General features: G+C 43.3%; 1 protein-coding gene across 1 annotated transcript in view; it reads right to left on the reverse strand.

Annotated features, from left to right (window-relative positions):
- The window catches only part of LOC140732802 (uncharacterized), a 237,808-nt gene that overhangs the window by 207,937 nt on the left and 6,000 nt on the right, over positions 1-23,871 (reverse strand). The window contains exon 2 of the mRNA XM_073055435.1: positions 3,307-3,369. The gene's annotated coding sequence lies outside the window, so the exon portion shown is untranslated. The remainder of the gene's footprint in view (positions 1-3,306; positions 3,370-23,871) is intronic.

The following is a 23,871-nucleotide window of genomic DNA, read 5'->3' on the forward strand; positions in this document are numbered from 1 at the left end:
TCCAATTTACACCATAAGATCACAAGACCATAAGACTTAAGAGCTGAATTAGGCCATTCAGCCCATTGAGTCTTCTCCATTATTCCAACATGGCTGATTTATTACTTTCTCCCCATAACGCCCTGATTAATCAAGAACCTATCAACCTCTACCTTAGATATACCCAATGACTTACCCTGCACAGCCATCTGTAGCAAAGAGTTCTTACTAAAGAAAGTTTTCTTCATGTCTGTTCTAAATGGACGCCTCTCAATTCTGAGCCGGTGCTCCCTGGTCCTAAGGTACCTCTCCACATCCACATCCACCTCTCCACCTCTCCACCTCTCCACATCCACATCCTCTCCACATCCACTCTATCCTGACTATTCAATATTTTATAGGTTTCAATGAAACCTCCCTCACTCCCACCATTCTTCTAAACTCCAGTGAGTACATTCCCAGAGCTATCTAAAGCTCCAATGCACCAAAGCTACTCCTATTTTAACCCTTTCATCCCTGGGATCATTCAGGTGAACCTTTGCTGGACTCTCTCCAATGCCAGCATGTCTTTTCTTTGTGAAGGGGCCTAAAATTGTTCACAATACTCTAAGTATGGTCTGACCAATGTCTGATAAAGCCTCAGCATTATATCCTTGCTTTTGTATTCTAGCCACTCAAAATGAATGCTAACATTGTATTTGCCTTCTTTACCACCAACTCAATTTGCAAGTTAAGCTTTAAGGAATCCTGCACAAGGACTCCGAAGTCCCTCTGCACCTCTGAATTTTGACTTTCCTCCCCATTTACAAAATAGTCCATACACTTCCATATCTGCTACTTCTTTGCCCATTCTCCCAGTTCTTCTGCAGAGATCCTGCTTCCTCAAAGCTACCTGCCCTTGCATATATCATCTACAAACTTGGCAATAAAGCCCTCAATTTCTTCATCTAAATTATTGTGTTCATACAACATAAAAAGAAGTGGTTCCAACACTGACCCCTATGGCACATCACTAGTGACCGGCAGGTGACCAGAAAAGGCCCTCTTTATTGCCACTCTGTCTCCTACCAGTCAGCCAATCTTCTGTCCATGCTAGTACTTTTCCAGTAATACCATAGGCTATTATCTTGTTAAGCAGCCTCATGTGAGGCACCTTGTCAAAGGCCTTCTGAAAAATCAAATAAAAAATATCCACTGGCTCTCCTTTGTCTGTCCTGCTTATTATTTCCTCAGAGAATTCCAACAGATTTGTCAGACATTTCCCCTTTAGAAAACCAAGTTGATTTTGGCCTACTTTATCATGTGCCTCTAAGAACCCCAAAACCTCATCCTTTGACTCGAACATCTTCCCAACGACTCAGATTAACTGGCCTATAGTTTTCTTTCTTCTGCCTTCCTCTTTTTTTAAAGAGTGCAGTGACATTTGCAATTTTCCAGTCCTCAGGAATTATTCCAGAATCAAGTGATTCTTGAAAGATCATTATTAACTCTTCCGCAATCTCTTTGGCTACCTCTTTCAGAACCCTGAGGTATAGTTCATCTGATCTAGGTGACTTATCTACCTTCTTAGTAATAGCAACGACATTTGCTTCTGCCCCCAACACTCTCACATTTCTGGCATTCTGCTAGTGTCTGAGCCTCTCTGAGTTGGAAGAGAAAGAAAGAACACCAAATGATGATCTTCCAGTGTGCTGTGCCCACCTGGGTAAGCTGCATAAAGACACGGCAGAGAGATTTCAGACCTTCTCTCAATCCAAATTCCAGACTGGGTAATAAATCCATTCCTGAACACATGTAATTAATGGGAAGGATGGAGGAAGATCTGATCTTGCTATAGAATGACTTTGAGCTGAAACTGAGATTCAAAAAATCATATCAACACCTTTGGTTGCATAAAGAAATCTTGGAATGCTGTCCTGCACTGTGGAAAAAGGTCCAGGTGTTCCTTATTGTCTTTCCAACATCATATTTGGTGGAGCGTAGTTTCAGTGTAGTCGCCCAACTTTCTTCAAAGTAATGAAACAGACTGCAAATTACCGAACGTGGGAGCCTCTTTCTGAGTAACGTTCGACCTGATGCTGAGAAACTGATACCACTGTACCAAGCCCATGCAAATCACTGAAAGGTGAAAAAGCAGTATGTGTCTGCAGTTGCAAACCTGAGCAAAGCAGGCATACCGTACTGCAAAGGGTGGAACTCCTCAGGCCATGACTGTCACCTTACAGGTCCTTTACATTTAACTGATAGAATGATCTAGAGTACTGAGCCCAATTGTGAGCAAGGGGAATAGGCACGTGTTGCAGGTTGGGCACGAGGATCATGTGAAATCAATGCTGTGTGCTTCTGACTGCACTGGCTTTTGGGCATTGGGAATCAAACATCATTTGTTACTTTTAAGTGGAGAGGCACTGAAGCTGCAGGGAACAGGTAGTCATGGCTGCAAGAACTGCTGGAGCAGCACTCTGACTTTTCAGAGAGGCTTTGGGCTTCTTTTGAAGGTGTTCCTCAGCATCCTGATCCTGCTAGAACGGGTAACTAACAGAAACGCCCTGCAGGGAAATCACTTTGTTTCCTGCACATCGATCTGCAGCTGCTCTCAGTAGACAATCGCTTCTCGCTGCTTAGCTTCAATGTTAAAATGTCACCTTTGACCTACTCTTTCATTCCCATTGCAGAAAGTGACCTGACCCTTGGGGCAACAGCCTACCCGAGGAGCCATCATCACTCAGCCTGATCCCGGGTAGAGAGTAGCATCATGGCTACCTTTGAGACCAGGTTGGTGAAGGAGGCATCACATGGTGGAGTACTGGCCATGAGCAAGCAGGAACAAGAAATAATTCCAGAGGGAAAGGAGTGCAGGTGCAGGAAACAACTCCAATGAAAGCAGGAGAGAATGGTACCTGAGAAAGCATCCTATCAATTCAAGAGAACTTGCATGTTCACCCTGGGGTCCCAGAGTCTTAGGAATAAAAAACAAGGCATACACCAAGTAACATTAAGTCCAATGGTCCATTTCCCAACAAATCTGTGCATAATGACTAACATCATTTTGGAGTACAGCTCCAATTTGTACCAGGCCTTTATACATGCAACCCATGTTTTTATTAACAGAGGCCATAATCAGCACCGCATACAAGTTGGTGGTGTGCAAGCACCATGACCAAAATCTTGAGGTCAGATCTAGTCTTCATTCTAGCTCTTATTCTCTGTAATATTTTGATTACTTTGTAAATTTTTCCTCACATTATAGCATAGGGATGGATGATTATGAAAGAACAATCTATCCAAATTCTGCTCACAATTAATATTTTCAAAAATAATATTTACCACATGTAACTGAACAAGGTCCGATCTCTTCATATTCTTCAGCATTGAAAGAAACTGTGTCATCTGAAATTTTAAAAAAAATGAGTATAAAATAACTGTCAATAAAGAGAAGCAACACCTTCCCCTTACAGACTGAGGCATTTCAGCTTCCGATTATTATTGTTCAAATGATTATTGCCCAATGATTCTGATTGCAAATCTTGTACAGTTAATGTGATTTTACTGTTATTCTCTCCACAGATGTTAACATCTTCCAGCAATTTTAATTTTATTTCAAATATCTACAGTAATTTTTAGATAAAATAATCAGTCAAAAGAGTGAAATTAGAATGGGAGAGGATGGCTGTGGAGAGGCAAAAACATCAAAAGTTTCCACAGTTGAAGACCTATTTGTTCGAAAGACATAGGGGGAGGGAGTGGGGCAAATAATAACAATAATTGGCTTTATGTAATGTCTTTCACTTGATAAAATCTTCCAAATAGCTTCATGGAAGCTTAATAAAACAAAATTTGACATCTAGGATCTTATGTATTAAGGCAGATGAGCAAAGACTATCTTAATAGAGCTTAACAGTTGAAAGCATAATAGAGATGAGATTACATTTGGGGAAGATCAAGAATCAGGAAGTGGGGGAGTGCAGAAATCACAGAATTATTGGGGATGGTAGGAGTACTGTATAGAAAAGTAGAGAATGATGAGATTATGTGGGAAATATTTGAAAATACGGGTAAATAGTTTAAAGTTAACCACTGACTTAAACATGGTGAAGCTGACTTGGCCACAGACATCAGAGGCTTGGCTGTGCTTTACAAATGAGCAAAAATAAGCCCAGCAAGACATACATGAGACCAGAGAAACTACTGGAAGGCAAAAAGCCTAGCCAACAGAATCAGGAGGAGGTGAGTCAATGGTAAAATATAATGCTAAGAACTGAGAGTTTTGAAATCTAAGTATCAGTTGACCCAATCTGATGTAGGGTAATGGGATTTCATGCTGATTAGAATTTTGGTACAGAAGTGTTGATATCTGGACTTATGATGTGTGGGAAATAGAAAGTTCAAAGTTCAAAGTAAAATTTATTATCAGAGTACATACAGTACATGTCACCACATACAACCCTGAGATTCTTATTCCTGCGGGCAGACTCAGCAAACCTATAGAATAGTAACTGTAAACAGGATCAATGAAAGAACAAGAGCATAGAAGACAACAACTGTGCAAGTACAATAAATAAATAATGACAGCATGAAATAACAAGATAAAAAATCCTTAAAGTGAGATCATTGGTTGTGGGAACATCTCAATAGATGAGTGTAATTATCCTGTTTTTTGTTCAAGAACCTGATGGTGCAAGTCCTGAAGTATTTGTATCTTCTATCTGATGGCAGCAGTGAAAAAAGATCGTGGCCTGGGTGGTGGGGATCTCTGACAATGGATGCTGCTATCCTACAGCAGTGTTTCATGTAGATGTGATCAATGGTTAGAAGGGCTTTACCTACAGGGGGTTACCTTTTGTAGGATTTTCCGTTCAAAGGCATTAGTTTTCCCATACCAAGCCATGATGCAGCCAGTCAATACACTTTCTATTGCACATCCATACAAGTTTGTTGAGGTTTTTGATGGCTTGCCAAATCTCCACAGCCTTCTAAGGAAGTAGAGGTGCTGTTGTGCTTTCTTTGCAACTACTTTTATATGATGGGTCTGGAACAGGTCCTCTGAGATAGTGACACCCAGGACATTAAAGCTACTGACCCTCTCCACCTCTAATCCTCCAATGAGGATTGGCTCGTGGACCTCCGGTTTTCCTCTCCTGACGTCTATGATCAGTTCCTTGGTCTTGCTGACATTGTGTGAGGGGTTGTTGTTATGACACATTCAGCCAGATTTTCCATATCCCTCCTGAATGCTGATTCATCACAATCTTTGAGACAACCCACAGCAGTGGTGTCATCAGCAATGGTGTTAGAGCTGTACTTAGCCACACAGTGGTAGGTGTACAGTGAGTAGAGCAGGGGGCAAAGCACACAGCCCTGTGGTGCACCGGTGCTGATGGAGATTGTGGAGGAGATGGTTATGCCAATCGGAACTGACAGGAATATGTCAAGGGAAACTACTAAATTTGAAGGTCACAAAAATATAGATTAAGATCTCAGTAACACTTAGTGTGTCTGAGATCCTCATCATTATATTGTTATGCAAACAAGTTTCACACTTACCTTCACCCTTCAGATAAAGATTGAAGGCAAGTGTGAAACTGTCCATTGAATGGAGGTGGAAGTAAATAGCCTTGATTTTGAAAGGATTATGGAACCAGACATCAGATCGTCCCTCTACCTTGACTGAGTGGCCTGAGTGTAGCAGAAACAGAGACTCATCATTAGCATTGTACCTATGGCTCATTTCTGTTGCTAAATGATAAAATTGAGAGCACATGTATAATAAATTCTTATTAAGGCCATTGGTTTACAACTTTCACCAAAACAATGTTCAAACGCCTTACAGTAAGCATCGAGCAAAGGTAATTTTAATTGCTTTTATTGTGAAAATTCATTGACACTGCCTTATTGTACACTTCCGACTTTTATGGGAGGAGTAAAACAGACAATTTACCCATTGCCATTCATCCAGTGAAAAGGTTTCAGATGATCCTACGTTTGATAGATTTAATGACCGTATATTTACAATAAAAATATATTGTGAGTTTTGTGACATTACACCCATATTCTGATAAAGCATCATAGCTTCCAAATCACTATAATTCCCAAGTTATTACATGGTATTTTACATTGAGTTACATCTGACATTGACTTATGAAACACCAGAAGACAAGCCCATTACACAAACATACCATCTAAAAGCACAAAGTATGAATCTCAAATGACTGGTGTATGAATTCACAAAGTGTGTATTTCATATCAACAAGATTTGATGTTCCTAAGAAGAGCCCTACTGACAATTTAGCATTAATGCATTGCTATACTTGGCATAATATTCTTCTTATAAAACTGAGACACACAAGCAACACTGAGGGAGTCTAATGCCCTTCCCTTGGACAACATCGGTGGCGTGGAGAGGGGAGACTTACAGCTTGGGTAACTGCCGGTCTTCCATAAAAAAAATACCTTGCTCAGGCTTGCATCCTGGAGGCTTAAATCCATGGTCTATCGAGACTAACGGAGGCTACTGAAGGAGTTCCAGCGGTACTAGTAGTGTGTTTATTTATTTATCTAGCGATACCACACAGAACAAGCCCTTCTGGCCCAATGTGCTGTAGCGCCTGGCAATCCACTTGTTTAACACTAGACTTATCCAAGATGACTTACAATGATCAATCAACCTACCAACTGGCACATCTTTGGACTGTGGGAGGAAACCAAAGTGCCCAGTGGTAACCCACATGATCATGGGGGAAAGTACAAACTCCTTACAGACAGTGCTGCAATTGAACTCTGAACTCCAAAACCCCTTTGGCACCCCCACAACACCAGCGAACACAATGGCAACATCCTCTAATTGTCACAGGTACAAAACAACACTTTTGTACTGGGTAATTCTACCGAAAATATAAATATGATCAGAATTTTTTTTAAATTCTGTTGCATGGCACACAAAACATTGTGCCAGACAGATCATTGTGCATTGTAGAGCTTTAGGCTGTTGTATTTCAAATTGGTCATTAAAATGAAGCACCATCAGTTTTTTCAGATAGAAGCTCCTATGGTACTAAAATATCAGGGGAGTTGTTACAGTCAACATTTATACCTCAACCAACATCACTGGAGTCTATTATTTGATCATTAACACCACATTGGTTGTAGGATATAGCTGTGGACAAATTGGATGCTGCCTTATTCTGATTTAAAACTGTGACTTCAATTCAGTAATATTTAATTATTGTAAAGTGCTTTGAGTGTCCTGAGACTAGAAAGGAACTTTGAAATGCAAATGCTTTCTTTCTTTGTAATAAATTCCATAAAGTCAATGACTTTATTATACATGAGAAAGAAACCCTGGAGAGATTAGTTAAGCTTGAAATAAATTGCATATAGGAGATATGGGATTCTTCTCAAACAGCAAAAAAAACTAATGACAGCTTTTTGAGGATTTGATCACTGGCAAGTCATAAACATACAATTTAAATTAATGCTGAATTACAAAATCATTCCATCCTTTGGAAACAGGCCCTTTGGTCCACCACGTTACATCACAAATCTAACTCTACCGACATCTTTTTCCAGCATTTGCCCTGCAGTTTTCAGCACCATGGCATTCCAAGTGCTCATTCAAATACTTCTTTAATGTTGTGAGAGTATCTATTCCTGCCATCCAGACAGGAAATGCATTTCAGATTTCAATTACTCTCTGGGTGAAAAAAAAATCTTTTTCAAATCCTCTCAGGGTATCCCCTTTACCTTACTCTCTGGTTATAGATGTGCCTGTTAAGGATAAAGGTTTTTTTTTGTTAGCTACACTGTCTACCGTGGTAGTTAATAGTGGTATTCAGTTGAGTATCCTGCATGCTCTGCACTGTCCCTCAGTAACAAGCACAACACTATCAATACCCCTCATCATTTTGTGTGTTTCAGTGAGATTTTTCCCCTTTAAGAAAATCAATCTCAACCTATCCAGTCTGTCCTCATAAAGGAAACACTCTATCCCAAGCAACACCCTGTTGGAATTCCTTTACGTCTTCTGTGCTACTGTCCAGTTACAGGTCAAGGGATGAATCTCATCACAGTCAACAAAAGGAAGAAATAAGCATTTAAAAAAAGCCTAATCTGTGCTGTCTATCAGCCAATGGTTCCAAAGGGAAGAGTTGGTTTTCAACCTGGACTTTGGAGAGATGTCCTGGCCTCTAGAGGCACAGTTCATTTTGTACAAACATCACATCTTGAAGGTATGGTACTTCTATACTATATAGAGAGGTTCAAGATTAACTAGGAGTCAGACAGCAGTTCACTCATCACGGTGAGTGGGAAAGCACTTATTAAATTTAATGAAACAAGGAGATTCTGTGTTTATGTACATAATAGGATCCAACAAATCGGGCAATCGACCCAGAAGAACCAATGGAACTATGTTCCTATTGACCTCAAACCACTGATCATATCACAAGAGGGCTCCAAGCTAATCAGCTCACCACCTCCTCAAGGTTACTTGGCCCAGCATTTCTTGCTGATCCCCACCAGGAATGACATCAAGGTTGGTATTTTTGAAGTGAGAATGGTTAAAGACTGTGTAGTAAGACTGTTTTCAAGACCAGTCTCTGAGACTATCACTCCTTGGCCAAAGCATAATGAAATGATCATTTGACTTTGAGTTCAATAGTTAAACAAATGTCAGGCAGGGAATGTTCTGGGTTCTGGAGGTGCAGTTCAATATCTGTGAAAATCACTTCCTGCACTTTTTTTTGTAATTTATTTTTTATTGAGATTCATCATCAAACAAACATTTCTGCAAGATGTATTTCAGATGCTATACATATATATCATATAGTCATATTTGCCATTTCCTGCGTGGGTAATTTGGGTTCAATCTGATGCGCACGGTGGAAACGATCCTTCTCCACTCTCTCTGTATTTGTCTTTGAAGCAACAATATATTTTCACAAGTACAATCTCATTAAAAACCCTGAGAAAGCTTCCATCACAGGTGATTTTTGAGAAGGTGTTTAACTCGCTGCATAGCTTTGTACATACACACTACGAGGGCAGTAGAGATGGCATCGTATCTTTATATGATATAGAGAGCTTCAAAGTGAACCTGGAGTCAGATGGCAGTTTGCTCACCATGGTAAGTGGTGAAGCATTTCGTTTTTGCCCCTCAGCCTCACATTATTGAGACTGGTAAAGAAACAATAACCTTATTAATTGCATACAGTCACCAATCCTATGATAATCAATCAGCGACATGTTTGACTTACTATTTGCTAATTTACTGCAATACAACATACGTATTCAACTATTCTAATGATTTTAATACATAAATATATTTGAATAGATGTTAAATGTCTCTGACTAACAGAGATATTTTTAAAAAGAGTTAAAAATCTTTCACAGCCAGCATAACAAATCCACCCCAGCTCTTGAAGCCCACACTACTTCATAAGGACTGTTGGGTACAAAGGGTCAGCTTGCTCAGCCCTCTGCATTATGAAAGTGTAGGTGTGGCCAGGGTGCACTGTGGAGAGGGAGACCAGTCAGGATGATCCAGCTCAATAACTAACAAATTCCCAGAACTTAATGATTTTCACCAGAAGCAATCAAGTGAGAAAATTGCAGACACTATTGCTATAATTTTACCAAGCTTTCACAATTTCTATTGCCTTTAGATTGTTAGACTGGAGATGTAACTAAATTATCGAAGAAATACTAGAATCAGGGAAAACAGTAAATTAAAAACATGCAAGTCTAACAGATGTGGGAGAGTTTTGGAATCTACAAGTAATGAAAGGACAATGGAATGCTGAAGGGAATTTCCAAGTGATTGCATAGAACCAAAACATGTTTGTTAAAAGTAATTTATACAACAAATCTAATAATGTTCTTTTTGAGAAGGTAGCTAAAGTAGTGATCAGGAAAATATTTAATAGGCTTTTATAAAGAGAGGTTTTTTTTGGCTAAAATTACTCGTGGAGTTCAAATCAGTGAGTGGGTGGGTGATACAGAAGAGAAGGAGGAAGGAAGTTGGGAAGTGGGGTCAGAGAAACAATATAGACTGGGGCTTGAGGGTCCAGGGAAACGCTGTCTGCATGCCTTAACAAAGTTGTCAGTTATGGGGAGGTAATGGAGCAAATACTAAGAAAAATTGTTCTCACTATCTAAATGGTTTTAGGTTGCAAAGTGTTGATGTACAAAGAGACGTGCCTGTCTTTAAACACCAGGTTCAGGAAGCAGTTAAAACAAGTGGTGGTGTGGCCTTCATAGTAAGAGGAATACAGGAACAAGGGTGTCTTGATACAATTATGCAGGATATTAATGAGTCCACACTTGGGAGCAATATGTCAGTTATGGTCTCCTTATGTAGGAAAGGGTAGACTTGCTGCAGTAGAAAGCAAAGGAAGTCACCAGCTGACTCCCGGATTGGTGGTATTGCCTCAGCGGGGTGGGGGGGGGGCATCAATCTTTTTAACATTTTAGGGTGTTTCATTAACTTTTTCATTAACAAAGGAGGTGGAGTTGTTGAATAAATTGAACATGGCGACTTCAGACATTTGCAGCACAAGGAATTAGAGAATTATAGGGAGAGCACAGGAGAATATATTGAGTTCAACACTGGACCAGCAATGAACTTATTGAATGACAGAGCAAGCTTGAAGAGCCAGTTGGCCTACTCATGTTCCTTTTCGCTTATACTCTCTTGTATTTTCCTGTAAGTGAGAAGAAAGGAATGCAGAAAGCTAGATTATGCTTTAAATATACATTATTTATTTATTGAAATGCACTGTGGATAGGCCCTCGAGCTGTACCGCCGAGCAATCGCCCAATTTAATCCAAGCCTAATCACAGGAAATTTACAATGACCAATTAACCTACAAACCAGTAGGTCTTTGGACTGTGGGAAGAAACCAGAGCACCTGGAGGAAACCCACACAGTCACGGGGCGAATGTACAACCTCTGTACAGGCAGCGGCAGGAATTGAACCTGGGTCGCTGGTACTGGAAAGCATTGTGCTAACCAGCATGCTATCTTGCTAACCCAATGACTTGGCCTCTACAATCGTCCGTGGCAATGAATTCTACAGATTCACCAACTCGTTGCTAAAGAAATTCCCCCTTATTCAAAAGGGTCATCCTTTTATTCTGAGGCTGTGCTCCTTAGTGCTAGACTTCCTCACGATAGGAGCCATCCTCTCCATGTCCACTCTATCTAGGCCAATCAATTGTCAATAGGTTTCAGTGAGATTCTCCTTACTCTTCTAAACTCCAGCAGGTTCAGGACCAGAGCCATTAAACATTCCTCATACCTTAACACTGCCATTCCTGGAATCGTACTCATGAACCTTCTCTGGACCCTCTCCAAAGCCAACACATCCTTTCTTAGATAAGGAGCCCAGAACTGCTCACAATACTCCAAGTATGGTCTGACCAATGCCTTATGAAAACTCAGCATTACATTATTGCTTTTATATGCTAGTCTTCTCAAAATAAATGCTAACATTGCATTTGCCTTCCTTACTACTGACTCAACCTGCTAGTTAGGCCTTATGGAATCCTGCATGAGGACTGCCAAGTCCCTTTGCACCTCTGATTTCTGCATTTTCTCTGTTTAGAAAGTAGTCTACGCTTTTATTCCTTTCACTAAAGTGCATGACCATACATTTCCCTACACTATATTCCATCTGCCACTTCCTTGCCTACTCTCATAGTCTGTCCAAGTCCTTCTGCAGACTCCCCACTTCTTCAACACAACCTTCCCCTCCGCCTATCTTTGTATTGTCCACAAACATGGTCACAAAGCCTTCAATTCCATCATTCAAGTCATTGGAATATAACATGAAAGGAAGTGGTCCCAAAATTGAACCCTGTCGAACACCATTAGTTACCAGCAGCCAAGCAGAAAAGGCTCCCTTTATTCCCACTTTTGGCCTCCTGCCACTCAGCCAATCTATTCATGCTGGTATCTTTCCTGCAACGCCATGGATTCTTAAATTGTTTAACAGCCCCATGTGCATCACCTTTTCAAGGCCTTTGGAAAATCCAAGTAAACAAAATCCATTGTCTATCCTGCCTGTTACTTCCTCAAAGAATTCCAGCAGATTTGTTGGGCTAGATACCCCCTTAAGGAAACCATGCTGACTTTGGTCTACCTTATCACACGCCTCCAAGTCCCCTGAAACCTCATCGTTAATAACGGACGCCAACATCTTCCCAACCACTGAAGTCTGGCTAACTGGCCTGGAATTTCTTGTCTTTTGCCTCCCTCCCTTCTGAAAGAGCGGAGTGACTTTTGCAATTTTCCTGAGCTCTGGAACCATTTGAGAATCAAATGATTCTCGAATGATTACTATTAATGACTTCACAATTCAGCTACCTCTTTTAGAAATATAGTGTATAGTCCATCTGGTCCGGGTGACTTACCTACCTTCAGGCATTTCAGCTTCCCAAGCACTTGCTCCTTAGTAATAGCAACTACACTCACTTCTTCCCCCGGCACTCTTGAATTTCTGGCATACTGCTTGTGTCTGCCACAGTGAAGTCTGATGCAATATACTCAAGTATATTGCCATTTCTTTCTCCCACATTACTACTCCTCCAGTGCCATTTTCACCTCTTGCTCTCACACTTTTACACTCTCACCTCTATTGTTTAAATATTGAAAAAAATTCATATCCTCCTTTATATTATTGGATAGCTTACCCTTATATTTCACCTTTTCTTTCCTTATTGCTTTCTTAGTTCCCTTCTGTTGGTTTTAAAAGCTTCCCAATCCTCTACTTCGTATTAATTTTAGCTCTTTTGCTTTTATGCTGTCTTCAATTTCCCTTGTCAGCCACGTTTGCCTCATCCTCTCTTTAGAGTATTACTTCTTTGGGATGTACCTATTCTGCACCTTCTTAATTGCTCCCAGAAACTCCAGCTATTGCTGTTCTGCCATCATCCCTGCTAATAGCCCCCTTCCAATCAACTTTCGCCAGCCAGCTCCTCTCTCATGCCTCTGTATTTGCCTTTACTCCACTGATACATCTGATTATAGCTTCTCCCTCTTCAACTGCAGGGTGAATTCTGTCATATTATGATCACCGTCTCTGAAGGGTTCCTTTACCTGAAGCTCCCCAATCAAATCTGGTGCATTGCACAATACCCAATCCAGAATTGCCTTTTCCCTAGTGGGCTCAACCACAAATGGTTGAGTTGGCGCCAGAGAACAACTTCTCCCAGCTCATCAGTGAAACAGTTAAATTCTTCCTATTCTAATATCTCTGTTTTCCTTTCAGGATTACTGGGTTCCCTGCAGCACCTAAAGACTGCGGTTCTGCATGACAGCATTGTTCCCGTTGTTGGAGCTCACTGATTGGCCATGTTTCAGCCAGAAGTTGGAGCCTTCAGGGCCTGCATGGCCCTGTGGACGTGAATCCTTGCTGGTGTCACATACTGAAGCATAGCAGGAGCCAGAACATTGGGCTGTTCGAGGGCACTGCACTTGGTAATCGATTTGCCAATTCTCGAGACGGGGAACTCGAAATAAGAAAGCAATGCTTCAGACTGACTGTAACATCGAAATATTGACTATTGTCTCCCCTGCCACTGTGGAAGGAGCTATATCTGTCTCTCCTTTGTTAGTGTGAGAGAGCCTGTGGGATGTCAAAATGTTGGTGTGAAGAGTTAGTTTTTGATGTAATATAGACCATGGGGCTTTGCAGTTGCTTGCAGGTTGGGTGGTGGGAATGTTGATGCTTTATGCTAGAATAAACAGCGGTGATACCTTATTAGGAGTTTGAAGAGATTTGGCATGGCAGCAGATACACTCAAAAACTTCTATAGTTGTACCGTGGAGAGCATTCTGACAGGCTGCATCACTGTCTGGTATGGAGGGGCTATTGCACAGGACCGAAAGAAGCTGCAGAAGGTTGTAAATCTAGTCAGCTCTATCTTGGGCACTAGCCTGCAAAGTACCCAGGACATCTTTAGGGAGCAGTGTCTCAGAAAGGCAGCATCCATTATTAAGGACCTCCAGCACCCAGGGCATGCCCTTTTCTCACTGTTACTATCAGGTAGGAGGTACAGAAACCTGAAGGCACACACTCAGCGACTCAGGAACAGCTTCTTCCCCTCTGCCATCCGATTCCTAAATGGACATTAAATCTTTGGACACTACCTCACTTTTTTTTAGTATACAATATTTCTGTTTTTGCACGTTTTTAGTATCTATTCAATATAAGTAATTGATTTATTTTTAATTTGTTATTTTTTTTTTCTCTGCCAGATTGCATTGAACTGCTGCTGCTAAGTTAACAAATTTCATGCCACATGCCGGTGATAATAAACCTGATTCTGATTCTGATTCTGAAAAATAGGGGGGGGGGGGTTGATGCTGCTTGTGGCTGGGAAAGACCAGGGGGCTTTGGGGTTCTTATATTTTATTCCTGTCATTCATCCCCTGTTTTTCTTTCTTCTGTTTTGAGGATGTCTGTGGAGAGTAAGAATTTCAGGTTGTATGTAGGCATTAAGTTGCACTATTGAAATGATTCTAAAAATCCATCTTGTAGACACTCTACAAATCCTTTCTCTTGGAATCCAGCACCAACCTGACTTTCCCAATCTACCTGCATACTGAAATCCCCATATCTATTGCACCATTGCTGTTTTTACATGCCTTAACTATCTCCCACTGTAATTTGTAACCAACATCCTGGCTACTGTTCAGAGGCCTGTATATAACTCCCATCAAGGAGCTTTTATGGTTGCAGTTCCTTAACTCTACCGACAAGGATTCATTTGATTTCATTTTCTTTCCGAGAGCCACTCTACGCACTCAGCATACCTGCCTGTCCTTTCAATATAGTGTGTACCCTTACAGTTAAGCTCTCAACTATGATCTTTTTTCAGCCATGACTCAGTGATTCCCATAACGTTATATCTGCCAACCTCTAACTGGTCTACAAGATGATCTACCTTATTCTGTATACTGCATGCATTCAGATATAACACCTTGATTCTTGTATTCATCACACTTTTCAATTTTTCCCCATATTACCAGAAGTTAAATTTTTATCCCTTTCTAACTTCTTGTCTTTTTATTTATTCTAGAGTTTTCATGATATCTTCTGCACCCACCTTCCCTTTTTTTTATCCTCACTTTTCCAAACAGTGGAACTGCTGAACTGACTATTTGGTTTAAAGACACATTTCAACCTATTCCACTGACTGTAATTTTGCCCTATCATCTGTCTGTCCTTCCTCACAGACTGACAACACACAGCATCTATTTGTATACCAACTGCCCTATCATTCATATTCCCATACCACAGCCAAACCAACCGCTCTTGCAAACCCGCTCACAAGGATGTTGGTGCCCCTCAAGTTCAGGTGTAACCTACCCTTTTTGTGCAGGTCATGCCTTCCCCAGAAGAAATCCCAATGATCCAGAAATATGAAACCCTGCCCCTTGCAGCACAGAAACAGGTACTTCAGGTACCGACTCTACCAAACAGCAGCTGATCCATAACCTTCTTTGCATTGACAGGTCAAGTGTTCATCTAGGTACTTGTTAAATGTTATGAGAGTTCTTGACTCCACCATCCATTCAGACAATGTTTACCAAATTGCAACTACCATCTGAAATAATCTCCTTTTCTCACGTTCCCTCTCAATCAGTGTTTGTGGTAAACTATGTATACCTGTCTGGACATGCCCCTCTGCTGACTGCTCCTGTGGCTCCTCCCACAGACCCCTGTATAAAGGCGATTGGGGCACTGCTCCTCCTTCAGTCTTCGAGATGTCGTGCTCCCTTTTTGCTGTTAATAAAGCCTATCGTTCACTTCCAGCCTCCGAGAGTTATTGATGGTGCATCAATATTATTAACAGCAATTTTAAAACATGGAGAGCATTTTACGACCCAACAGATTGGATCTCGATCCTCAATCCCAGGAAGACGGCAATGCTTTCGAACTTTGGCTAGCATGTTTTGAATCGTACCTGGAGAAGATTCACATGACCGAGCCTGCCATGATGCGCAGAGTTCTCCTTTCCAGGATCAGTCCGAGGGTCTACTCCGTGATCAGGGACCAAACGGACTACCAGGGTGCGATGGATGCCCTCAAAAGACAATACCTGCGGCTGGTAAACACCGTCTATGCGAGACATCGCTTAGGGACACGGCAGCAGTGGGCCGGGGAGTCGAGCGCAGAGTTTGTCCGGGCCCTACAGACACTCGTGCGGGCCTGCGACTGCAGGGGACTGACGGCGGAACAACATGCGGAGCTCCTGTTACAAGACCCCTTCGTTACGGGGATCAGGTCAGTGTACGTTCACCAGCGACTGCTGGAAAACGCCGATCTTACCTTACATTCAGCGATCGAGCTGGCCGACACATTGGAGGCCTCTCTGCACAACGCTGACGCTGTCCAGGCGCGCGATCTTCCGCCGGCCTCGTGGACGCCCCAGACCCCGCAACCCGCCGGTGAATCCACCATGGCTGCTGCCAGTCGCAAGTCCGCGAAGTGTTACTTCTGCGGACTCGAGAAGCATCCCCGAAAACACTGCCCGGCCCGAGAAGCTACCTGCTCCAGCTTGGAAAGAAGGGCCACTTTGCCAAGGCCTGTAAATCCAAACTGCGAGTGGGGTCGAGCAGCGCCGCATGTGAGGCATGGGGGTTGCCATCTTGCCTGCCCGCCGCGTGCAAGGCATGGAGGCGGCCATCTACGTCAGCGCCACCTCGCCCCGCCTCTGACTCACAGGTGCTTACCGGGCACCAAGACAGCGATTCAACTCTGGCCTCTGTGACCCTCAACCAAAGCGCTCCACACCAGCTTGCAAGGTCAATGATGGACATCCTGGTGGAGGGGCACAGGACTAGCTGCCTGTTTGACATGGGCAGCACTGAGAGTTTTATTCACCCGGACATGGTGCAACGCTGTGGACTCGTGACACAGCTGGTAAGCCAGAGGGTCACCATGGCTTCTGGGTCGCATACAACAGACATCCGGGGGGGCGGGGTTGTGTAGCGACACTAGTGGTGCAGGGCACAGAATATCAGGACTTTGCGTTACTGGTCATGCCTCAACTGTGTGCCCCTGTGCTATTGGGGCTCGACTTCCAGAGCCACGTGAAAAGTTTGACAATGGAGTATGATGGGCCCCTCCCACCAATCACTGTCAGAAATCCTCAGTTCTGCGGGAATTCATCACATACCCCGCTACTGCTCCCACACACACACCGACCCGCACATCCCACCCAACACCATACCAACAGCTGCGCTACGGACACCACTTGTAGCTTCTCCACCGTCAAGATCCCTCCCCCACCACTGTTCGCCAACCTGACCCCCAACTGTAAATCTGTGGCAACTAAAAGCAGGAGGTACAACGCGGGGGACAGGGCCTTCATTAAGTCGGAGGTGCAGCGGCTGCTCAGGGAGGGGATCATTGAGCCAAGCACAAGTCCTTGGAGGGCCCAGGTGGTCATTGTTCGGAACAGGCAGAAAAATAGGATGGTCATGGACTATAGCCAGACCATCAATAGGTTCACGCAGCTTGACGCGTACCCCCTACCCCGCATCGCGGAGTTGGTCAACCAGATAGCTCAGTACAAGGTGTACTCGACTATAGACCTAAAATCCGCTTACCATCAGCTCCCCATCCGCCCGGAGGACTACCCCTATAGTGCCTTCAAGGCGGGCGGCAGGCTCTATCACTTCCTGCGCGTCCCCTTCGGTGTCACGAATGGTGTCTCTGTCTTCCAGAGGGAAATGGACCGGATGGTGGACCAGTGCCAACTGAAGGCCACGTTCCCATATCTGGATAACATCACCATCTGCGGTCACGACTGGCAGGATCACAACACCAACCTCCAACGATTTTTCCAAGCAGCCAAAGCTCTTAACCTTACCTATAACAGGGACAAGTGTGTGTTCGCAACCACCCGACTTGCTATCCTTGAGTATGTCATGAAGAACAGGGTCATTGGCCCTGATCCCGACCGTATGAGCCCCCTGTTGGAACTCCCTCTTCCCAACACCCTCAGAGCCCTCAAACGGTGCCTGGGCTTCTTCTCCTATTACGCCCAATGGGTCCCCCATTACGCAGACAAGGCCCGCCCCCTGGTCAAGTCTACCACATTTCCCCTCTCAGCCGAGGCCCGCGCAGCCTTCAGCCGCATTAAAGGGGACATTGCCAAAGCAACGATGCATGCGGTGGACGAGACTATTCCCTTCCAAGTAGAGAGTGATGCCTCCGATTTCGCGCTGGCTGCTACCCTCAATCAGGCAGGAAGGCCGGTAGCATTCTTCTCTCGTACCCTTCAAGGCCCTGAAATTCGGCACTCCGTGGTGGAGAAAGAAGCCCAGGCCTTAGTGGAAGCTATTAGGCACTGGAGGCACTATCTCGCCGGCAAACAATTCACCTTGCTGACCAACCAGCGCTCAGTTGCGTTCATGTTTAGCAACCAACAGTGGGGCAAAATCAAAAATGATAAAATTTTGAGGTGGAGAATAGAACTCTCTACCTACAACTATGACATCCTGTACCGGCCTGGAAGGCTCAATGAGCCCCCTGATGCCCTATCCCGGGGAGCGTGTGCCAGCACGCAGCTCGAGCAGCTATACGCCCTCCATGCAGATCTTTGCCACCCAGGGGTCACCCGGCTTTTCCATTTCGTGAAAGCCCGGAACCTGCCTTACTCCCTTGAGGACATCAGGACGATGACCAGGGACTGCCAAGTCTGCGCTGAGTGTAAACCGCACTTCTACCATCCTGAAAAGGCGCAACTTATCAAGGCCACCCACCCCTTTGAGCGACTGAGTGTCGACTTTAAGGGCCCCCTTCCCTCCGCCGACCGCAATGTCTACTTTCTCAACATAATCGACGAGTACTCGTGGTTCCCCTTTGCCATTCCCTGCCCCGACACCACTGCCACGTCCGTCATAAAAGCCCTGCGCCAGCTCTTCACTCTGTTCGGATATCCCTGCTATGTCCACTGTGACAGAGAGTCCTCGTTTATGAGTGACGAGCTGCGCCAGTACCTGCTGGCTAGGGGTATTGCTACTAGTAGGACCACGAGCTATAATCCCCAAGGGAATGGACAGGTGGAGAGGGAGAATGCCACGGTGTGGAAGGCCACACTCTTAGCCCTTAGGTCAAAGGGATTGCTGGTCTCTCGCTGGCAGGAGATCCTCCCCGAGGCACTCCACTCCATCCGCTCCCTGTTATGCATGTCCACCAATGCCACACCTCATGAGTGACTCTTTTCTTTTCCCAGGACGTCTGTCACTGGGACCACCCTCCTGCCTTGGCTGACGTCCCCAGGGCCGGTGCTGCTCCAGAAACATGCGAGGAGCAATAAATACTCCCTGATAGTTGAAAGGGTTCACCTACTTCATGCGAACCCCCAGTACGCCTACGTGGTCTTACCTGATGGGCGGGAGGACACGGTCTCCATCCGCGACCTGGCTCCCGCAGGAGCACCAGACCCCTACCCCGAACACTCCACGGTGACTATGAACCCCGTACCCACCGATGTATATACCCACGAGACACCGTGCACTCCAAGCCCTACACAGACTCCTCACAACACTCCCATACCGGGCGACACGCACACGCATGAGGGGTTACTGATGCTTAATGGGCTGGCACCTCAAGTCAGGCCTGAGCCAGCACAACCACCGTCACCGGTGCAATCACCACCGGTGCTACGTAGATCGCCGCGACAGACTTGACCGCCTGATAGACTTGACCTGTAAATATACTTGTAAGAAACTTCGCCCCATGCGGACTCTCTTTTAAACAAAGGAGGGGTGAATGTGGTAAACTATGTATACCTGTCTGGACACGCCCCTCTGCTGACTGCTCCTCTCACAGACCCCTGTATAAAGGTGATTGGGCCACTGCTCCTCCCTCAGTCTCCGAGATGTCATGGTCCCTTTTTGCTGTTAATAAAAGCCTATCGTTCACTTCCAGTCTCCGAGAGTTATTGATGGTGCATCAGTGTTTCCCAATCTTTTTTATCCCAGTGCCTCCCAAAGCACTTTCATACTTGCCAACACCCCTCTTAGGCACAATATACTTTCTGGCACCCCCATAATGTAAAGACATGTCTACCATATGCTAACATGAGAAAAATGATTCTTCTTTATATTTTTATTTGTTTTAAACCTAGCTTACATCGTAACTGTGCACTGTAAAGCAGCTTCAATATCAATGTGATCATTGAGTTTGATGGTTTTTAGCAAGAGTTGAACTATCTGGTTCAAGTTGTGACAGGCAAGTCTCAAGTCCCCACATGTAATGATGTCCAAGTGGTTTCTTTTTTTTTTGTGAGTGTTCAATGTGCCGAAGACTCCTTCAACAAGATAGGAGGATGGAAATAGAATGATGAGCAGTTTGGCTCTTCTCCAAAGAGCAGGAAACTTCATATGACAGTGTAGCCACATACCATAAAAGCTGACATTTTTGAAAAGCATTTTTGCTTCTTCATCATTCTGAATTTTGATAATTTCTTCTTGAATTCTCTCTTCCTGTTCTTCCATCTTGCAAAGAAATGGGTTAATTACCCAGTCTGGAATTTCTAGATCATTCAAATCCTTGAATTGATTCTGAAAATCCTTCTTCAGTGACTGCAAGTGTAAGCCGTACTCTTGCAAATCACCATCTGTGAAAGAAAGTGCCATACATTCAACACAGGGAAACTGTGAGAACGTTCTTCTCCCAATGCTTTGCTCATATATTTCCAATTTTCAGATAAAAGTGGACACTGCACTTTTTGCCTGGATTAAATTGAAATTTTCACCCTGCATTTTCATATTTAAAATGTTCGTTTTGTCATACAGATCGGAAATGCCACATCTCCACGTATAAGTTCAATCTTGTTTCCCAAGTTCTTGTTGACTTTAAGCAAAAATTCAATCACAGTATCAAAAAGACCAAAGAAATGTTTTAAGCAGCAGCTTTTTTGCAGCCTACGCACTTCCGTGTGAAGAAGCAAGCGTTCAAACTCTTCATCGTTATCTTGGCATCACTGGCAAAATATTCTGCTATTTAATGGATGAGCTTTAATTTTGTTGATAGCAGATACTACAAGAGTCATGCTTGAAAAACGTCGCTGGCTGAGGATTTTGGCTGCAAGATGTTGATGATGAATTACGCAATGGATTGCAATCAGACTTGGAATTTCTGTTTTCATAAATGCCACTAAACCTGTCATATATGGTGCTCCATCTGTTGCACAAGAAACCACGTTCCTGATTGGAATACTTTTATCCTCAATATACATTGTAAGCTCGTTGTGGATTGATTCTCTGTTGATATTTGTTTTTACTTTTTACAAAAGAGCATCTCTTATCTCCTTATCCGAGGAGAGCTGGGACTCAGTTCTCAAATCGGTTAACTCAACCTCCCTTTGTGCTCGCCATTGCCTCTTACAGTTTAAGATTGTTCATAGAGCCCATATGTCTAAATCTAAACTCTCTCGATTCTACCCTGGCATTAGTCCGCTCTGTGATAAATGCAAGAGGGGCGTGGCCTCTCTCATCCACATGTACTGGTTCTGTCCTAGCTTGGAGAAATTCTGGAAAGATGTCTTCACTACATTATCGGGTATTCTGAATCAGCACCTAGAACCTAACCCCTTAATTGCTCTGTTCGGTTTTTGGGGCAAGACAGATTTATGTCTGGGTCCGACCAAATGCCGAATACTATCCTTTGCCTCTCTCCTGGCGAGACGCTTGATCCTCCTTAGATGGAGAGATGTTGCCCCGCCCACTCATGTGCAATGGCTTAACGACATTATGGCCTGCTTGGACCTCGAAAAAATTCATTATTCAGTTCTTAATTCGGATCTAAAGTTCCATAAGGTCTGGGGACCTTCTATCGAGTACTTTCATAACCTTCCTCTTGACTAGGGTTTTTTTTTTCTTTTTTTTTCTTCTTTTCGGTCCCTTGCTTTCAGCTCCCTTTTTTTTCTGGTAGTAGGCATTATTATCCTCTGCTGCTAAGTGTATTCAGTCTGGGAGTTTGACTGTCCGGACTTATACTCTTTATACTGTGTGGTGGTTGGTCTGGAGTTGTTGTTTTTTTCTTGTGTTGTGGGGCTTGGGGAGGACACTAAGCTTACTTGTCTTTAATTTAAGTGCTTTTTTGTTAAATTCTCTTCCTTTGTAGCATGTTGTTATTGTATGCTTAATCTTGCACTGTATTAATGCTCCCCATTGGGATTTGGGGTTTTTAATTTTGTAAAATGTTTTGAAAAACTAATAAAAAATTTTTTTTAAAAAGAGCATCTCTTCAAAAACTTTTCCATTTTTGATAAACCACACATATGCCTTTAGAAATGCCTCATTGTCTCGCACTGGACTCATCCAGCTGTATCCCAAATTCTGCTTTTTATTGCTCTGTGCATAGTTGATACTCAATGTCTTCACTCATTTTATCAATACAACGAGCTACAGAGTTATTAATCAGAGGAATTGATTTTAAAATACTGATATCTGTTTTGAGAACTGGTGAGCACTTCTGATACAGCAGACATTATTAATCTTTCTCCAATTGTATGAGATTTTCCATACTTTTCTATCATTTTGATATGTTACAAGAAGCAATGAAACCTCTATCGAGATCATTTTTAACTTTCTTGGCAAATGACTGGAGTGTTCAATGCTTTTCAAATGCTTCTTTCATCTTCTGGAACTGAGTAATACCGTAAGTAGTCCTTTCAGGGTGTCTTTTACAGAAGTGTTCCCACAATCTTGATGGTTTTATGGCTTCATTGGACAATGCAGTATTACAAATAAGACACATGAGGCGTCGCTGATCTGATGGGAACAGGATAAAACAACACTCCAGGTATGTAACATTGTATTGGTACACTTCCTGTAGTTTCTATTTCTTGCCGGATTAGAATTCAAGGCTTCACTGCCATAGGACTCATAGAGATCGCGCCGTATGTGCTTATCCATCATTAGTGGGGCAAAATTAAAATAAAAAAATTAACACAAACTGGGAATGCCTGTTGGATGTTGGCAACAGCAGTGAGTTGACGTGGATGGAACAATGGTAGGGGCATGCAAAAGAACAGCGAGACAAAGATGAAGATGATCACAACAGTGAAAATTATGTTGGCAAAGATTCAGATTAGCATCTGAAAGTTAGTTGGGATACAGCTGGTGTTTGGCAAGCTACCTTTATACCATTCCAGTTAGCGTGATTGACCAATCATGCAAGGTCTCACAATCCCCAAAGATTGTTCTTGACAGCACACATGAAGCTGAGGTTGCTCTGAACACCTCAAGAGGAATCCTCGGGGTCAGCAGGGTCACTGATTGACTCTATTTCACCATTTGGTTCCGGCCACTGCTGTATCATTGCGCAACCTGTTTTCCATAGATCTGTAGAGAAAGTTGAGAGGGTGTACTTGACTTACCAACTGTTAAATTGCATGAACTCATTTTGTGCCGCACATCACGGGCAACTGTTGGGCACCCTGGTTGCTAACTGATGCATCCCCAATACTATCTGCTTGGTTGGTAAGGTCGGATGAGACTGCCGAGCTTCAGATGCATTGTGATGACGGAGAGGTATGGCTCTTCCTGTGTTCCAGTGCCTCATCCTTCTTTTTGGAAGTGCATGCTCTACTAATGACAGGTCAGGTCTCATGCCTCAAGTTAGGGTGTCGCTTACAGCAGCCCTCCCCCCAAGAATCTTGAACAGCCCCTGATGACTTCTATTTCCTCCAATACCTCGCTAGGACACGGAACTGCCCCCATTGGTAATCACTGTTCTAAGTCTCTGCCCTCTAGGTTCAGTTACTACTGCTGTGGGGAAGGAAAGTAATCTAGCTAGAAATATTTCCTAAGATCCTTTCAAGCTAGCCTTGCAATATTGTCTCTCTCTTTTTTTTCCTGAACATGACTAT

The sequence above is a fragment of the Hemitrygon akajei genome, chromosome 9 (assembly GCF_048418815.1).
Source record: "Hemitrygon akajei chromosome 9, sHemAka1.3, whole genome shotgun sequence".
Classification (NCBI taxonomy): domain Eukaryota; kingdom Metazoa; phylum Chordata; class Chondrichthyes; order Myliobatiformes; family Dasyatidae; genus Hemitrygon; species Hemitrygon akajei.